Genomic DNA, 20378 nt, shown 5'->3' with positions numbered 1-20378 from the left:
CAAAATGTTGTGCAACCATCACCTCTACCTACTTCCAAAACATATTCATAGTCCCAAAGGAAACCCCTGTAACCATTAAGCAACCCTCACCCACTCTTTCATCCCCAGCCCTTGGAAGCAAGCCATTTATTTTCTGTTCATATGGATTTACTTTTTCTGGATACTTCATATAAACAGAATTACATTGTATGTAACCTCTGCTGTAGTTTCTTTCACTCAGCACAAAGTTTCTGAGTTCCACTGATGTTACAGCAGGAATAAGTACTTTATCCTTTTTATGAATGAGTAATATTCCATTGTATGGATTTATTCCATCTTGTTTATCTATTCATTACTCCATGAATATTTTTGTTGTTTCTACTTTTTGACCGTTGTGAATAGGTTACTATAAACATTCATGAACGAGGGTTTTTTTTTAATATTTCTTTTCAATTATTTTGCTATATGTATATAAAAATATAGGAGTGAAATTTCTATGTAATATTTTAATGTTATATTTTTATTTGAGGAATCTCCGAATTGTCTTCCACAGCAGCTGTGTCATTTACATCCCCATTAACAATAGTAAAGTATTCCAATTTCTCCACATCCTCAACACTTGTATTTGTCATGTTTTTTTAATTAAAACCATCCTACCAACTCATTATGATTTTGATTTGCACTCCCCTACAGTTAATGATGTTGAATATCTTTGCATGTGCTTGTTGGACACTTACACATCTTTGGAGAAATGTCTATTCAAGTGTGTCACTCAATTTTTAAATTGGATTTTTGTCATTTTGTTTTGGGGTTGTAAAAATTATTTATATTGTTCAGATACTAGACTTTTATATGATTTGCAAATGTTTTCTCCCACTCTGCAGGTTGTATTTTCACTTTCTCACTGTGTTCTTTGATACACAAAAGGTTTTAAATTTTAATGAAGTCCAATTCTGCTACCTTTTCTTTTTGCTTGTGACTTTGTAATATTTGCAAAAGCTTCTTGACAGATATTTATTCCCTAACATTTGATGCACATTATCTGAAAATAAAAACTAATTGATCAAGAAACAAAAATATATAGTAGTCTTCTATGATATTCCCCAATCATCTTTAAATAAGAATTTACTAAAAGAGTTTCCAACTTGTAATATATTTCCCCAAAAAATGATGTTTATGTGTAGAATCAGATAGGTATGAGAAATATAAGAATCCAATAAGATGTCATTAAAATATTCATAAGTGTTATGGCCCACAGAATCAGGAAGAATAGGACAAGGATCCAGAATTTAATCAGGAAATTTAGAAAATAAAGAGCAAAATTTGGCAATTAGTTAGGTACTGGTCACATGATATCATAGACTGGCACCTAATCAAATCCAATGAAGCAATTAGAGAAAAAGTGCTTCTTGACCCCAGGAGGTAAGGATGGCAAAATAAACCTCATCTGTTTTCACAGCAACTACTGAAAAGGGCTCCAGGTGTCCATATTCAGTACAAAAAAATAATAACACTGAACACACAAAGCCTCAGATTCCAAAAAATGATACCAAACACTATTCCCTTAGTAAGCAGCCTTCCAGGTCCAAGGTGATTTATAATTAATTTTTAAATGATGATATATTCATACCTTTGTGACAAGTTCAAGAACAGGGTTTTAATCATTGGGATAATCTGTGTATATTCAGTGTTTAAAGTATTTATACTGATTTAGAATTGGCATATTAGAAGCTCTGACAAATCTGCTTGTGATTCCAATTTAAAATATGTAATTGACTTATAATTTCCAGTTGAAGTAAGATTTTTTTAACTGAGTTTATAAACAATTATAATGTTTAAGAGAACTAAATTTACTATATTTATAAGGTTGATTATTTGTTAGATTGGAATGACTTGTTTTAATTCTCAAGATCAATAGAGATGTAAAGTTGTCTGGTCAAGTACCAAACCACTTAAAAGGAAAAACTGAATTATTATATTTATAACTACAGTCTAAGGCATCCAGGTTTGTAAATAATGTTGATTGTTTAAAGAAAATTTCATTTAACTTGATCAAATACCTTATCATTACCTCCTCAAATTTATGATTCTCAATTATTAAAATATTAAATTCTAACAAGAGCAACAATTCTATTTATAATTAAATTTAAACATTTAGGAAAAAAACTAGGGGGTTTTAATTTTAAGAATTTAGTAGTAATTCTAATAACAGGTAACCCTGATTATACAACATAGTGAACTGTGAAATTTCAAAATTCCATAAGTAATGAGGGTAGTACATGCAAAGTCTCCACTGACAGGGACAGGATTAATAAAATATTATAAAATAACATCTCACTACTTTTGTCTCAAATATATTATTTAGGGAGAGCCAGAACTTTTGGATAGCAAACTATAAATATGAAGAACTGAAGATGGTTCCAGCCTTGTGTTACATTTTTGTGAATCACAGGACTTAAATGCTTGATCACAAAAAATGCCACACAGGAAAACAGAGAAATGGTCAAGATCTTTAGACAATATATTTGAGGTACCTGTATCCTCAAGTTATGTAACAAATTGGAATTACATGTTCATATGTCATTGCTCCCATTCAAATTGCTCTATCAAGGAACAGTCCTTCTGGAATAAGTGAAGTGAAATTAGTACCAAAGGTCAACAGGAAATAAACCAGTTATGGGCAATTTTGCATAACATAGGTAAAGGCTTAATTTTTTTTTTAACAAGAGGAAAAGTCAGTCTCCTTCCAAGCAATTAAAAGAGGGAAAAAAAGAAAATGTTTTATTTTTTTATTTTTTTTTCTGGTATTATCTTTTTTTTTTTAATATTAAATTTTATTTTTATATTCCCCCATACAATTGCAAACGCCCCATTCTGACCCCAATCCTTCCCCTCCCGCCCCCCACCCCCCAAAAAGTGTCTCTGGTTCATAGTTTTTTGTTGATTTTGATTTTCACTTTCTTATATTCATTTTCCTGGTCCCTTATTTAAGTTTTCCAGATTCCTGCTATGAGTGAGACCATCCGGTATTTTTCTTTTTCTTTCTGGCTTATTTCGCTGAGCATGATCCCTTCCAGCGCCATCCATGTTGCTGCAAATTGCATGTGTTTATCTTTTTTGAATGCTGAGTAATATTCCATGGTATATATGTACCACATCTTCTTGATCCAGTCATCTATTTTTGGGCATTTGGGTTGTTTCCAAAGCTTAGCTATTGTAAACAGTGCTGCTATAAACATAGGGGTGCAGGTGTTCTTTGGAATGGATGTTTCTGTGTCCTTTGGGTAAAGACCTAGGAGTGGAATTGCTAGATCATATGGAAGCTCTATGTTTAGTAGGTCCAGAAATCTCCACACAGCTCTCCATAGTGGTTGGACCAGTTTGCACTCCCACGAACAGTGCAGAAGAGTTCCTTTTTCTCCACACCCTCGCCAACATTTGCTGTTGCTAGTTTTTTAATATGTGCCATTCTCACTGGTGTGAGATGGTATCTCATGGTAGTTTTGATTTGCATTTCCCTGATGACAAGTGATGTTGAACATTTTTTCATATGTCTGTTTGCCATTTGCATTTCCTCTTCAGAGAAGTTTCTTTTTAGCTCTTCTGCCCATTTTTTGACTGGATTATTTTCTTTGTTGTTGCTGAGTCTCATCAGCTCTTTGCAGATTTTTGTGATCAGTCCTTTATCATTAGTGTTGGGTGCAAAAATGTTCTCCCAGTTGGTGGGGTTTCTCTTTGTTTTTGTTATTGTCTCTTTTGCTGTGCAGAAGCTCTTTAATTTGATGTAGTCCCAGCTGTTTATCTTTGTCTTCACTATCACTGCTTTGGGTGATGTGTCTGTAAAGATGTCTTTGATGTGCAAATCCCGTAGTGTTTCGCCTATATTTCCTTCTATGTATTTTATGGTTTCAGGTCTTATGTCTAGTTCTTTAATCCATTTTGAGTTGATTTTTGTGTATGGTGTGAGGTAGTGGTCAAGCTTCATTCTTTTGCATGTAGCGACCCAGTTTTCCCAGCACCCTTTATTGAACAAACTTTCTTTGCTCCAATGCATAGTCTTTGCTCCTTTGTCAAAGATTAGTTGACCATAAATCTGTGGGTTTATTTCTGGATTTTCTATTCGATTCCATTGGTCTGTATGTCTGTTCTTGTTCCAATACCATGCAGTTTTGATGATTATGGCTTTGTAGTAGAGTTTGAAGTCTGGGAGTGTGATGCCTCCATTCCCTTCTTTTTTTTTTCAGTAGAGCTTTGGCTATTCGGGGTTTTTGGTGATTCCATATGAATTTCATCAATAATTGTTCTATTTCTTTGAAGAATGTCATTGAGATTTTGATTGGAATAGCATTGAATCTGTATATTGCTTTTGGTAGGATGGCCATTTTAATAATGTTTATTCTTCCAATCCATGAGCAGGGGATGTCTTTCCATTTCTTTGTGTCTTCTTCTATTTCTTTTAACAGTGTTTTATAGTTTTCTTTGTATAGGTCCTTTACCTCTTTTGTTAGATTTATTCCCAAATATTTGATATTTTTTTGTTTCGATAATAAAAGGGATGGTCTTTTTGATTTCTTCTTCTTCAGATTTATTGTTTGTGTATAGGAAGGCTACTGACTTTTGCGTGTTGATTTTGTATCCTGCCACTTTACTGAATTGATTGATGAGTTGAATTAGTTTTTCTGTGGAGATTTTGGGGTTCTCTATGTATATTATCATATCATCTGCAAATAGTGATAGTTTGACTTCTTCTTTTCCTATTTGGATTCCTTGGATGTCTTTCTCTTGTCTTATTGCCCTGGCTAGGACTTCCAGTATTATATTGAAAAGCAGTGGTGAGAGTGGACATCCTTGTCTTGTTCCAGATCTTAATGGAATTGCTTTCAGCTTTTCACCATTGAGAATGATACTGGCTGTTGGTTTGTCATAGATGGCCTTTATGATGTTGAGGTATGTTCCTTGTATCCCAAGAATTTCAAGGGCTTTTATCATGAATGGGTGTTGCACTTTGTCGAAAGCTTTCTCAGCATCTATTGATATTATCATATGGTTTTTATATTTCTTTTTGTTGATGTGTTGGATAACGTTGATTGATTTTCGGATGTTAAACCATCCTTGTGCCCCTGGAATGAATCCAACTTGGTCGTGGTGAATTATCTTATGGATACATTGTTGGATTCTGATAGCTAAAATTTTATTGAGGATTTTTGCATCAGTGTTCATTAGGGAGATTGGCCTATAGTTTTCCTTTTTTGTGTTGTCCTTATTCGGTTTTGGTATTAGTGTAATATTGGCTTCATAGAACGTGTTTGGTATTGTCCCTTCCTTCTCAATTTTTTGGAAGAGTTTGTGAAGGATAGGCACTAATTCGTCTCTGAATGTTTGGTAGAATTCATTTGTAAATCCATCAGGTCCTGGGCTTTTGTTTTTGGGGAGGTTTTTGATTACCATTTCAATTTCGCTGCTTGTAATTGGTCTGTTTAGGTGTTCTATTTCTTCTTTATCTAGCTTTGGGTGATTGTAGAGTTGTAGGAATTTGTCCATCTCCTCTAGATTGTTGAACTTGTTTCCATATAACTGTTCATAGTAGTTACTGATTATTCTTTTGATTTCTGCTGTGTCCGTTGTGATTTCTCCTCTTTCATTTATGATCCTGTGTATTTGTGCTTTCTCCCTTTTTTCCTTTGTGAGCCTGGCTAGGGGTTTGTCTATTTTATTTATTTTTTCAAAGAACCAGCTCTTGGTTTCATTGATCTTTTGGATTGTTTTTTTAGTTTCAATTTCATTTATTTCTGCTTTGGTTTTTATTATTTCTTTTCTTCTACTGGTTTTGGGGTTTTTTTGTTGCTCTTTTTCTAGATCTTTGAGCATCGAGATTAGGTTGTTTCTTTGAGTTCTTTCTTGTTTTTTGATGTGAGCTTCTATTGCTATATATTTTCCTCTTATTACTGCTTTTGCTGCATCCCATACATTTAGGATATTGGTGTCCTCCTTGTCATTCAATTCAAAGAATTTTTTAATTTCTTCTTTGATCTCCTCGTTAGTCCAGTGGTCTTCCAGTAGTGTGGCTTTTAATCTCCATGAGGTAGGATAGTTCTTTGCCTTCTTTTTATGATTTATTTCTAGTTTGATGCCTTCGTGGTCAGAAAAGATGGTTGGTATGATTTCAATCTTGGTGTATCTGTTGATGTTTGTCTTGTGCCCCAGTATGTGATCGATCCTGGAGAATGATCCGTGTGTGCTTGAGAAAAATGTGTACTCCGTTTTTTTTGGGTTTAGTGTTCTATAGATGTCTGTTAAGCCCAAATGGTCTAGGTCCTTATTTAGAGCTTTAGTTTCTTTACTTATTTTTTGTCTTGTTGATCTATCCATTGTTGATAGTGGTGTGTTGAAGTCTCCCACTACGTATGTGTTTTCTCTGATGTCTGTTTTCAGAGAGGACAACAGTTGTCTGATATATTTTGGTGCTCCTTCGTTTGGTGAGTATATGTTAATGAGTGTTATTTCTTCTTGAAGTATTGTCCCCTTAATCATAATGTAGTGACCATTGGGGTCTCTTTTTATTTTTTTGAGTTTGAAGTCTGTTTTATCTGATATAAGTATAGCTGTTCCTGCTTTCTTTTTTGGTCCATTTGCTTGTAGGATTGTTTTCCATCCTTTGACTTTGAGCCTATTTTTATCTTTTGTAGCTAAATGTGTTTCCTGGAGACAGCAAAAGGTTGGGTTTTGTTTCTTAATCCAGGCTGCAACTCTGTGTCTTTTTATTGAAGAGTTTAGTCCATTTACATTTAGAGTTAATATTGATATGTTAGCATCTGTATTTGCCATTATGTTTGTCTTTCCTTTGATTTTATTTATTCTTTTAATAACTTTTTTTTTTTTTTTGGTCTTCTTTCGTTGTTATTCGTCCCTCTGAGGTTCTGGCTTTAGGATTCCTTGTAGTATTTTTTGGAGTGGGGGTTTATTCGTAATGAAATTCCGGAGTTTCTCTTTGTCTGGGAAGGTCCATATTCTTTCTTCATGGAGGAAAGAGAGCTTTGCGGGATAGAGTATTCTTGGTTGGCATCTGTTTTCTTGGAGTCTGTTGACTATGTCCCTCCACTCTCTCCTTGCCCGTAGTGTTTCTTCGGAGAAGTCTGATGTCAGCCTGATTGGTTTTCCTTTGAATGTTATCTGTTTCTTCCCTCTTGTCAGCTTCAATATTTTTTCCTTGCCCTGGATTCTTGGGAGCTTTACTATTATGTGTCTTGCTGTGTTTTACCTTTCGTCGTGGAAGTTTGGTGTTCTTCTTGCTTCTTGTATATCAATTTTCAGCTCCTTCTTCGCATTTGGGAAGTTCTCTTCAATTATCTCCTGGAATATTTTCTCTGTTCCTACGTCTCTCTCCTCTCCTTCTGGAATTCCTATAACTCTTATATTTCCTTTCCTCATGGAGTCAGATAGTTCCCGAAGTCTTTCTTCATTCTTTTTCCTTCGTACTTCTCTTTCCTTTTCTGTTTTGGTTCTTTTTATTTCTGTGTCTTCAAGAGAACTTATTCGTTCTTCCATTTCATCTATTCTGCTTTCCTTGCTTTTCCCGGAGTTCTTTAGTTCCTCCATTAATTCTTTGATCTCCTGCATTTCTTTTACTTCCCTCTTTAGGGACTCAATTTCCTTCTTCTGATCTATCACTTTTTTAATCATGGCAATTTTAAATTCTCTTTCTGGAAGGCTCAGAAGTTCTTCCAAGTTGCTGTCGTTGCAATCTGGGGAGTGGTTTTCTTTTTGTGGTGTGCTTCTTTCCTGAGGAGTTGTTAGGTTGCGTGTGGTTCTTCTACTCCCTACTGTCTGTTTTCTAATTTGTCGTATGCGTTGGGACACTGTGTTGCTCGGACTGACTGACATCTTGGGTGAACTTCTCGGCTCCCCTCTGGCTCTTCCAGGAGCCATCTCTGTCTTCTGGGGGAGCTTTCTGCTGGTTTTAGGCAGTTTTTACTGAAGAAATGTCCCTGTTCTCAAATGGCAAAGCGGGATGCAGTCCCTGCGCCTCCGGTTTCAGGCACACTCTTCTGCGCACCCGGTCTGCCCCGGACGTGGGTGCCTGCTCCCTCTGTGGGCTCAGACTGCTGGTCGGAAGGGGCCTGGCATGGAATAACTTCCCGGCTGGCCACTGGGGCCTCCAGAAGCCTTCTGCCCTTTTCAAGCAGTCTTAAGAAATTTTCTGTTCTATGGGGTGTTAGTTACTTTTTTTTTCCTGGTCGCTAGGTGGTGCCAGAGATCTCTCCTATTGTCCTTGGGGGGCTGTTTTTCGCCTCCCCCCACCCCGTGGGACAGGGAACAGAGCGGGAATGGTAGGGTACACCTCAACAGCTTTGGGGTGCTGTGTCTGCCTTGTGCCCCACCGTCGTGGAGAATCCACGCCCCGAATTTTCGTGCCCCGGGTCTCAGTTCAAAGCCCTCAGTTCCAGGACGCGGGCTGTAGCCCAGTTCAGTGGCGCGGGAATGGCGCCTTTTGCACCGCTCCCGTGCCTGGGTGCCTGGTTCCTGCTTACTCAGGGAGGGACCTTCATGTCAGTGAGGACCTCCGCGCGTCTCCCGCAAGCCTAGGTCGTCTCCCCGCAAGCCTAGGTTGCAGGAGCGGGGACCTGGGCACCGCAATCCCGGTCTGCACTTGCTTTTCAAGCGCGCTGAGCGCGCCGATTTTCCGCGCAAGCTTACCGGCAGCCCGGGCTGTGTGCGCGTCTCCCGGGGTCTTTGTTCTTCTCTAATGGCGCCCGGAGCCGTTTGCTCACCGCAGCAGCGAATCCTGCAGGGTTCGCCTCAGCTCCCGTTCACATGGTGTGGTGGCTGCAATAGTTCCTTTCCACTCACAGTCCCGCTTGCTGCGTCGTTTGTTCTTATTGGCCGTTTTGGTTTGTTGTTTTCCTCCTCTCTGCTGGTCAGAGAGTGCCGCCTCTGTGGGCGGGGGAGGGGAGCAGGGTTCTGCGCTTCCCTCCCTTCTAGTCCTCTTTTATGGCCACTTTCTTCTTCGGGTAGTTTGCTGGAGTCACCCGTTTATCTTTCGTGTCCCAGTTCTCACTGGGACCTGCCGCTTTTCCTCCCTATTAACTTTTTTTAAAGGGAGATCTTACTCGCAGCGTCTCCTCGCCGCCATGTTGCTCCGCCCCCCTTCAAGAAAACGTTTTAGAATAAGGCATTGTTCTTCTCTGAGTTCTGTTAATGGAGAAATATAATTACTACAACCAATATGCGTCTCTGAAACACTGGGACGAGACTAAATCTCCCAGAAAAGACAAGGTCTTGACATTCAGGATGGCTGAGCTCAACATCCTTTAAAAGTGCTTGCGTATGACTTTGCGGTTTTAAATGAAAAACCTTTGAGATTTTTAAGACCTCAAAGAGTGAATAACTGATGTTTCTCTAGTGGAAAATGAAGTGCCATCAGATGACTTAAACGCATGCCTTTGGAGTCAGATAGTTTGGGTTCAAATCATAGCTTACCCTGTTATCACATGAGTGACCTTAGACAGGTCACTTGTCCTTGTGAAGTTCAGTTATTTAATAAAGCAATATATAGGAAGGTAATAACTATCTCTTAAGGTTGGGAAATATCATAAAGAACTTAGTACTATGATCAACACTTCAGAAGCACTCAATAAGTTACATTACTTCTTTCACTGCATTGTTAAAATAGGAAATTTCTGTAAAAGGACAAAAGTCTACCATTAAAATGGTTACAATTTTTTTTTTCAACTTCAGCCTCTGGCTGAGTAATATACATGACTGTTTTACATTAAGTTTGTGTTTTTCATGCTGCTTGAAGCAAGTTGTCTCTTTAAGAATCAAGAATGATGCACTGTCATCTGTTAAACATTTGAAGAAAAGGGCTCAAATGCTGAAGGCTTTTATTAAAATGTCTATAGATATGAAATAACATTCTTCTCATTGAATGGTCACAAATTGAGAAAGATGAGGAAAGCCAGCTTGCGCAGCTGTGAACATCTAGTTATTGCAAACCAAAATTTGACTTTTAAAAACTTCAACTATACATGAAGCAACTACAAAATTATTAAAATTTGTGAACATTTGGGAATGTTAGACATGATTTTATTATTCTAATTGATTTTTCAGTTCTTCACTGTTATTGGAATTAATTCTCACACGCTGGAATTGGCCAGTTCAAAGCCCATGACCACGCAGAATTACAATGGTCATACTTGGTGTATTGTTTGGGAAGTCTGAGCACCTGGGAATGACTATGTGGATCTCTATTATCTAAGATCTCTGAGACCACCCTGGGAAAATCAACTTCCTGAAAACCACCACATGGTTCACATCTACCTACCTAAGTTTCCATGAAGACAGTCCTCTGAGAATAAAACTGCTCTGTTTCACAAATGTTCATTACAAAGAGACTTGAAACTTTATTTAGTGGCGAATGACATTTCTCAAAATAATGTGTTCCCTCTGCTTTCCCTAAGTAGCAGATTTAACTGAATTTAAAAGGAACTGGGATTTCATGTTTTTAATTCATTAAAGAGTATTTTAAATAAAGAAATTAGGATTTCATTTTTTAATCAAAGTAAAGGAGGGATAAGATTACCATGAATAAAGGAATTTTATACAGATATGAACCAGCTGTTCCTTCACTACCAGGGATAAAAATTAAATGAGGAAAGCAAGCCCTCAAAACCGTAGTACATTTAGATGATGAAAATAGTGGAAGGAGGTTATAGAAACTCCATGCCTGGAGGTCTTCCAAAGGACAAGCCAGACCTACCTGGGGTAATGAGGTCCTCTAGGGTCAGATGCCATCGTAAGGCCCAATTAATCTAACTATTCCACTGTTGACAGATGTACTCATGGGGTTTCTGTGACAGGAAACTGAAGTTTACAGTTGAGAGTATCTTTGATTGTTAAACACTGAAATATCTGCCCAAATTAATCTGACCCATAATGTGGACTTTGATCTCAAAATGATTGAATCCTGAAAATACTGGCATTATTTTTTTTTTGGCATTTTTTTTTTAAAGCCAAGACTTGGAGACAGCTTTTTCAGTACAATTATTGTAAAAGCATTTTCCATTAAATTTCATGAATCTATGCGAGAAGACTTCATCACCCCCAGCAAGTAGGAGGGTCTTTCCTTACACTCTTATTTACCCACTTCAAGGAAATAACATTTTTAAACTAAAATGCACTGGGAGCTCAAAAAGTGGGGCACTTAAGAGGATTTATTGAAGTCTCCCAAGTAACAGCTTGGAAACAAATCCTGTTAAGAGCCCTATTCCCCTATTCTTGTCAAAATTTTTTCCTTGGGAGAAGGGAAAGGACCTTCTCCCTTTTATTAAACTCTATAACTATTCATTATTATTATAAAATAACATGTATGGTTGTTAGCAAGCACCTATAGCTGTCAGCATGTCTGAAAGCACTTAGAAAGCAAAGCCTTGAGATTTGTCAACATGGTAATGCTGGATTATGAGATATAGTTCATCAGAGAAAATAAACTGAAAGGATATTTTTGGAATGCTATAAACACACCCTCTTTCCTTCAGCTCTTTTTCTGCATTAGTATCCCCAGCAAGAATTATTTGCTCTGTGAGGAGATACCAAAACCAAGATTGAAATTGAATATATACTTCAAAATTGAAAGGATAATGCTTGTCCCAGCAGCTGGCAAGGAAGGCCAGTCAGGTTTTATTTCAACAGGATCCAAAGAATCAAGGAAAGCCTTAAAAATACCCAGACTGCCACAGAACCTCACTTGCAGGAAGGAGGCTTCCCTCAGACCCAAGAAGGGCATGGGGCACACACTGGCACAATGAAGGGGATGATTCTCATGGTCTGATGGAGGAAGCAAGACACCTGGGAAGAGAAGGCAGAAGTCCAACATCTGACCCAGAGACATGGGGCCTGGGAAGATGAGGGGCACCAATAGTTGATGAATCGCTTTGAGTTTGGTGGCATTATATTCAAAAGGAACTTGCTTGTAATAAACATTGAATCATATGGATGAGTCAAGCCACCAACAATGTAAAAGAAACAAAGCAGGGCAGGCTATGGAGCCTCTGGGGTCACCATGGAGCTGTTCGGTGAGTATGTCAGACAAGATGAGTAGCTATGGGTGCCTATGAGGCACCAGGCAACCAGATCCTTCCCGGGGCCTGATGTCCTATGTAGCCCAGATGAGGGAGCTGGTGACCAAGATCTTTGGCCCACTGGTACAACAGAAAATGCAGGACTGGGTGAAAGTAGCTTCAGAAGAGACCTTGGATAGTAATGATGGAGATAATGTAGATGAAACTAACACTGTTAACAGAACTAACTCAGATGGACCAGTTACCAAATGACAAATGACCAAAACCACCATCTTAACATTAGCTTTTAGAACATTTGAAAGACTGCTACTCTGTCTTGATTATCACACACTGACATTACAGAAGACTTGTGCTATAATTTGGAAAAACATTTACTTTGTTCCCCTGGGAGAGCTTTGTCAAAAAAAAAAAAAAATACTGTTTCTCAAAGAAATACTGTTTGTCAAAGAAAATACTGTTATTGAAACAAAAACAGACACACAGACCAATGGAACCAAAGAGAGAGCTCAGAAATAAAGCCACACTTACATGGACAACTAATCTTTAACAAAGGAGCAAAAAGAACATGTAATGGAACATGGACCATTTGGTCAATAAATGGTGCTGGGAAAACTGGACCACCACATGCAAAAAAATGAAACTAGACCACTACCTCTCACCATGCACAAAAATCAACTCAAAATGGATAAAAGAACTGGACATAAGATCTGAAGTCATAAAACATATAGAAGAAAATATAGATAAAAGACTGTAAGACATACATCTCAGTAATATCTTTAAAGACTCATCACCCAAAGCAAAGAAAGTCAAGGAAAAGATAAACAGCTGGGATTACATCAAACTGAAAAGCTTCTGCATGGCAAAAGAGACATTAACCAAAACAAAGAGACATCCCACTGACTGGGAAAAAATTTTTGCACTCCATACAACTGATAAGGGACTGATCACAAAAATTTACAAAGAACTCATATGATTCAACAAAAACAAAGTAAACAATCCAGTCAAGAAATGGGCAGAAGAACTTAAAAGACATTTCTCCAAAAAGGAAATGCAAATGGTCAACAGGCATATGAAAAAATGTTCAACATCCCTTATCATCAGGGAAATGCAAATGAAAACCACATTGAGATACCACCTGACACAAGTAAGAATGGCACATATTAAAAAAACAAGCAACAACAAATGTTGGTGAGGATGTGGTGAAAAAGGAACTCTCCTACGTTGCTGGTGGGAGTGCAAACTGGTCCAACCACTATGGAAAGCTGTCTGGAGTTTCCTCAGTCTACTAAAAATGGAGCTACCAGATGACCCAGCAATTCCACTCCTAGGAATCTACCCAAAGGACACAAAAACATTGATTTAAAAAACACCAGTACCCCTCTGTTTATTGCAGTACTATTTACAATAGGGAAGATAGGGAAACAACCCTAATGTCCAAATATAGATGACTGGATCAAGAAGATGTGGTACATATACACAATGGAATATTAGTCTGCAATCAAAATAAACTCATGCCATTTGCAGCAACATGGATGGAGCTAGAAGGAATTATGCTCAGTGAAATAAGCCAGAAGGAAAAAGAAAAATATCAGATGGTTTCACTTATAGCAGGAATATAGGGGAACCAAAAAAGACATCAGTGTAAAAAAATAATAACAGTACAAAACACAACAAAACAAAAAAGACAATTATAAATAAGAGACATACTGCAGGGGAGGAGGAGGAGGGGGTGAGAGGGATGGAGGGAGGAGCACAGGGGACTGAGGTGATGGTGCACAGGTGCTTTGGGGAAGGAAATTCTATGGGGACTACACCTGAGGGGGTGGGGGGAAGCAAATACTGTTTAAAAATAAACAATGATGTAAAAAATAAAAAAATCAATAATAAAAAAATGCAGTTTCTTCTGCTCTAACAAAGAAAGATAAATGTTTAGATATGGGGGATGGGAGGGAAGCAAGGAAAGGAAAAGGAACAAAGCTACTTGGAAATAAAGGTAATAATAGAGCATAGACACTGGGGGCATGGTGGTCTTTGCTGAGAATGCCAGAGCAGAAACAAGGTAAAGAACTTGATAAGGGGCCAGGATTTTTCTTCCATTGATAGGATTTGGGGGAACTAGGGTTCCAGTGATTTCACTAGTGGGTGCTAAGCCAGAGGTTGTTTTTCAGTAATCCTGTCGTGATTGCATAGAAGAATCCCATAGAGAGCAAATACAGGTGTATACTGCACAATCTGAACACTATAAGGTTTAGTTCCTGCTATATATTTTCTGTAGAGAGATGCTCTTATATGACTTCTTCCAACCTTCTCTCCTATCTGTCTCTGGCATGACTCCCCACAGACTCCCTGACACTGCTGTACCTTTATCCAGCCCATGGTCAGGATGATGGCTGGATAACTCAAGCCCAGATAGCACTTACTGATTTTGAAAGGTCCAAAAGAAACACATAGAATCCGAGTAGGCCAGACAGCAGTGTGGCTATAGGCAGTACTTTATTCCCTAACTTTCAGCCATCTCGCAACAACTCCTTTTTCCTTTATTCAAATCAGGAGGTCCATTTCATACATAGATGTTCACTTGGAGGGAAGAAGCTAGTCTCTAATATATAAGTGACCCCTACAAACTGAAAAGACTTTCTTAGATCTCCCCTCACTTGAATTGGTGTTTAGGGGAGGTAGGTACTCCAAGAATATACTGACCACTAAACTGACCACTATTCTTCTGAACTGCCTTTTTATGAACATATGGGATACTAGGAAGGCTACTTTGATCACCTTAAGTAAGTCTTGCAAAGATTTCAGGAGACTTTTTTAAAAAAGAGGCCTACTGCTCTCATTTGGGGGGCATATAGCTACAACATGAGGTTTAGAAACAGTTCAGTTCAGCATCTAATTACATTCAGTTGCTACCTTAGTAGAGGGATGTCATATGGGACTGTAAAAATGCTACTACTCAAACAACAATCTCCTTAAATCAATGTCACTGCCATCCTACTTGTACAAAATATATTATCAATTGAACAAACAAAGAAAAACAAAAACAAACTCTTAGATGAGAACAAAATGATCACCAAAGGGGAGAAGGAATGGTAAGTGGGCAAATCAGGTAAAGGGGTCAATTTTATAGTTGTGCAGGGAAATTACACTTTTGGTGGGGATCATATCACTTGTCAAATCATACAGATGTCAAATTATAATGCTGTACCCCTGAAAATTTCATGTTAGAAACCAGTTCTACTTCAGTAAAAATACTTTAAATGTATAATAGCAACATTATGTTTTATCCCCATTCCATATCTATTCAATCCTCCATGAAAATGAAGCTTATAAAAGTTAAGCAGCTTGCTCAAAGGATCACACAACTAATAATGGGCAAAGACACGATAGTCTGCCTCACTCCTCTCATAAATTGAACTTTGCTGTTTGACTTCTTGACATACTGTCACCAATATCTTCTCTTTTTCCTCTTTATAGTGAATCTCTGATCTTATTAAACCATTATCCATTTATTTACATGCATGAATATTTTCTAGGGCTAAAAACTAAAATTCATAGTTTTAGCATCTCAAGTAGATGCAATTTGGATATTGACCTAAACAAATGGCTGGATCCTCTCTCTATAAAAGACTAATCGTTTTTAAATTGCTTCTTCATATTCCAACTCTGATTGATTTGGTAAATTAAGAATCTGTTATCTAGTTAAGTGAGGAGGATCCAAAGTCACTAAGTATGATAGTTCATATATAAACATTCACAGATTGAGTCAATCTCATATTATACATCCTCTAATAAACAGCAGGCTAATTACAGGCCAATTAGGTAATGAGGAAAAGTCATTAGTGAAACTAGATCTAGCATATCTGACATTCCGGACAGATACCCTGCAAAAGCAAAAAAAAATCAATCTGACCCAGTTTGACCCTAGTGGAATTGTAATTCCATTTATTCATGGCATCATGTCCAGTTCAACACTTCATTCTAACTACTGGTGAATTTTAACATTCTTGATAGGGCTTTCCCTGAATAATGGCACATAGACTTGATAAGCTTATTATAGAGTAGCAAACTTTTAACTATTTTTTTCATATTTTTAAAGAAGTTTTATGTTGACAGCAAAATTCAGGAGAGGAATCGGAGATTCCCTACAAGTCCCTGCGCCTACACATGTGTAAGTATTCCCATTACCAAAATCACTCATGAGAGGGGTTCATATTTACTACTGATGAACCTATATTGACACTTCATAATCATCCAAACTCCATAGTTTACATTAATGCTTCACTTAAAAAAAAAAAAGATTTATTTAGTTCTGCGTACAATCCATAGGGGTGTAGGCCATAGGTGTGGGGGGCGAGAGGATTCACCAGAGACAGAGTAGGAGGCAGAACAGAGGGATCTACTGCAATACACTGCTGAGGGGAGCAGTGGGCGAGAAAGGAGAGGTCTGCTGTGCCATGTGGGTTAGCTCCCTGGCAAGGAATCGAACTCGTGTTGCAGTGGCTGTGGATAGCTTCATCAGGGAAGTGCTGAGACTTAATCCCTTGCGCCATCAGGGAAGCCCAAGGCTTCACTCTTGGTGATATACATCCCGTAGGTTGGACAGCATATTTTCACTGCACCAAATGTCTTCTATCCTCCGACCTATTCATCCCCTTTCTCAACCCTGGCAACCACGGATCTTTTTCACTATCTCCATGCTTTGCTTTTCCCCGAATGTCACATTGCTGAAATCATATAGCAAGTAGGTTTTTTTTTTTTTTTTATATCGGCTTCCTTTGCTTAATAATATGCATTCAAGTTTCCTCCATGTCTTTTCATGACTTGAGAGCACTTTTCTTTTTGGTGCTCAATAATAGTCCATTGTCTGGAATACCATCATTTATCATCATTTATTTAGCCATTCACCCATTGAAGGACATTTTGCTTGTTTTCAAGTTCTGGTAACTATGAATAAATCTGCTACAAATATCCACAAAAACTTGTGTAGACATAAGTTTTCAACCTCTTTGGGTGAATACCAGAGAGCAACTGCTGGATCAAAGAGCCTGTTTAGTTTTGTCATTAGCAGCCAAACTATTCCAAAGTGGCTGTGCCATTTTTGCATTCCCACCAGCAATGAATGAGATTTCTTGTTGTGCTACTTCCTCGTCAGCACCTGGTGCTGTTAGTGTTCCATATTTTGATCATTCCAGTAGGTATGCCATGGTATTTCACTGTTGTCTTAATTTGCATTTCCCTACTGATATAAGATGTGAAGTATCCTTTTAAATGCTTATTTGTAATCTATATAACGTCTCTGAATAGGTGTTTGTTAAGACATTTGGCCCATTTTTTAATCAAGTTGCTTGTTTTCTAATTGTTGAGTTTTAACTTCTTTGTACATTTTAGATAACAGATTTTATCAGTTGCATCTTTTATAAATATTTTCTTCCAGCTGAAAGTTTTTTTCTTCTTGAGTTTACTTCCATTACAAATCGAATGCCAATTGGATGCACTCAGAGAAAGACCTGTCTTTCTTTTACTATCTTCCTCTATGGGCTATGGCTTTGAGGTTTATGTGGTAGTCACTGATGCTGAAATAGTTCACATTCATGCCAGAATGAGACAAAATCCCTGGGTTTAGGTGATCTGAGAAGTTCAGGTACAGGCATAAAATAAAAAAGGAGAACCAAGGATTCTTAAAGATGGAAATAAAGTTTCTCTTATCAAAGCAGAGAATCAAACACTAAATTTACTTAGGACATGAGGCCAATATGATATAGGAATTGCCTGTTACCTAATTGAAAGAATTATCACACCCAAAGTGGAGCTATCATTTCAAAGCAAAGAAAAAGAAGAGTTGCAGAAGGAATGCATAGGTGGTACTCATAAAATGTTAAAAAGATAGGATGCCCTGCCAGACCAATACACACATAGTAATTTTGACAAGTCTCTCCATATTGAGGCTAGTACTGCAACCATAGGCCACATAACTAAAGATCTGAAATCACCTATAAATTTCTTTGTTCTGACTCTATGCTAATATCCATATTTGTATGGAGTTTTCCTATAGGAAGAGGCTTTACCTTGTCATCAAGTGTCCAGTATTTTGTAAATTAGCCAACTAAATTTTCAAGATTTATTTATCAGTCTTGTATCACTTAGGACTCTTTGGATGAAAGCAGTAAAAGCAAATGCTGACCAATTGATCAGATGAGATTTTATTCAATGTACAAATAATTAAAAACTAAGAAGTCCAGTTTGGGGGACAGGAAGAAATCAAAGCAGTTGTAGAAGTCAGAAACACTATGGTGGTCTTGGGTCTGGAACAAATCTGCACAGGAACAGCAGAGAGCATGAGTGGCTCCCATGCATCTCTCCAGCCTTTGTGTTATATACTCAAAATTTAATCCCAGAAAAGAATATGTGACTAGCCAATCTTAGTCACATAACTGCTCCTTTTCATAATAATGAGAGGTAGGATATGTGGTAGGAGCATCTACTGCAGTAGAGGATACCAGAATTCACAGTATCACCAAGAATATATGGGATGAGAGAAGTAATTTCCTCTCTCCAGCCCTACAGAATGAAAAATAGTGCTGATAGGAAAGCAGAAGAATGCTTGATGGCCAAAATGAAAATAACTACCACACATTCCCTTGAGTTTTTTTAATGTGACTCAAGAGGCTCAAGGCTGGTTACATTTGAGACAAAGACAAATTTAAGTTTTTAAGCCTGCAACAGTGAGGGCCAGAGCCTAAACCATCATGAATTCACAAAGAAAAAACGACTATGAGTTTTTGAGTGAAGAGGTTTTATTGGTCATCTAGTTTAACCCTTATTACTGATACTCTATTACCCATTATGTTTGAAAAGATTGTTTCACCCATTAATTTACAAACTTGATTTCATATCAAAATCACCTAAGAATCTTAAAAATAATTTAATTGCTTGCTGCTGAAGCTGAAAGGAATCTGGAGGGTGTCTTAGGGGTCTCTGTATTTATTCATCCTCTCCAGGCCTCTCTGATGCATTCTATTGTACCTTCAGATCACTCTTTTTAGAAAATTCTTCCTTATGTTGACTCAAAATGCAATAAACTATAGATTTCTACCGATTGGCAAAAGCTTTATTTCTTAGGACCAAAATGACTAATGACCATTCCCTCCAGTTATTCCCAGCTTTTCTGATCTTGTCAAGATTTTGAGTCTCTTTACCTTCCAGGTTGCCCTTCTCTAATGAAATCTCTAGTAGAATCAATTTGATTCTATTACTTTTACACCTTTCAAGTGATCTCTGGTTAGCTCAGACTATAATTCCATTTTTTTGCAAATGAAGAAGATATTAGCTTATGGGTAATCATATTTCACATGATCCACTAAGATCTCTAAGTAATTTTTTGACAGAAGTTGTCCCCACACCACATCAGTCCTTTACCTCAGTCCCCTTCCCCTAATTTTGTATTATCCCCTAAATTTGTAATTTTGTAGTTTAATATTGTTTTCTGAAAGTTGTTTTTTCTAAAAGTTTTTTAAAGGTTTATTTACACATAAACTGGGATGTAGGACAGCGGTGCCTGGGGTAAGAGGATTCACCAGAGACAGAGTGGGGAGCAGAACAGGCAGATCTACTGAAACACACTGCTGAAATTCCTCTCCTATGTATCTATCCAAAGGACACAAAAATAGTAATTCAAAAGGATACCTGCACCCCTATGATTATAGCAGCATTATTTACAATAGCTAAGCTATGGAAACAACCCAAATGCCCAAAAATAGATGACTGGATCCAGAAGATGTGGTACATATACACAATGGAATATTACTTAGCAATCAAAAAAGATAAACTCATGCCATTCGCAGCAACACAGATGGAACTGGAAGGAATTAAGCTCAGTGAAATAAGACAGAAAGAAAAAGAAAAATACCAAGTGGTTTCATTTATAGGAGGAATGTTGAGGAACCAAATAAGGGATCAGGAAAAAAAAGTAATATAATATAATAAATTAAAAATCAAAATTAACAGGCAACTATATATCAGAGACATTCTTCAGGGGAGAAGGAGGGAGAGGGATCAAAATAGGGGTGGGAGGAGCACAAGGGACTATGGTGATGGTGCATGGGTAAACTGGTGATTGGAACTTCACAGAGACTATACCTGAGAGGCAAAAGCATACATATTACACAAAAATGAAAAATGATGTAAAAAATATATATAATTCATTTTAAAAATTGAGGGAAAATAAAAGAAATACACTGCTGAGGGGAGGAGTGGGTGAGGTAGGAGAGGTCTGCTGAGCCATATGTGGCCATATGCTCCCTGTTTGGGCATCGAACTCAGGCC

This window comes from Talpa europaea (assembly GCF_964194135.1).
Source record: "Talpa europaea genome assembly, chromosome: 9".
NCBI lineage: Eukaryota > Metazoa > Chordata > Mammalia > Eulipotyphla > Talpidae > Talpa > Talpa europaea.
The sequence above is the reverse complement of the archived record's forward strand: the minus strand, read 5'-3'. Positions refer to the sequence as shown.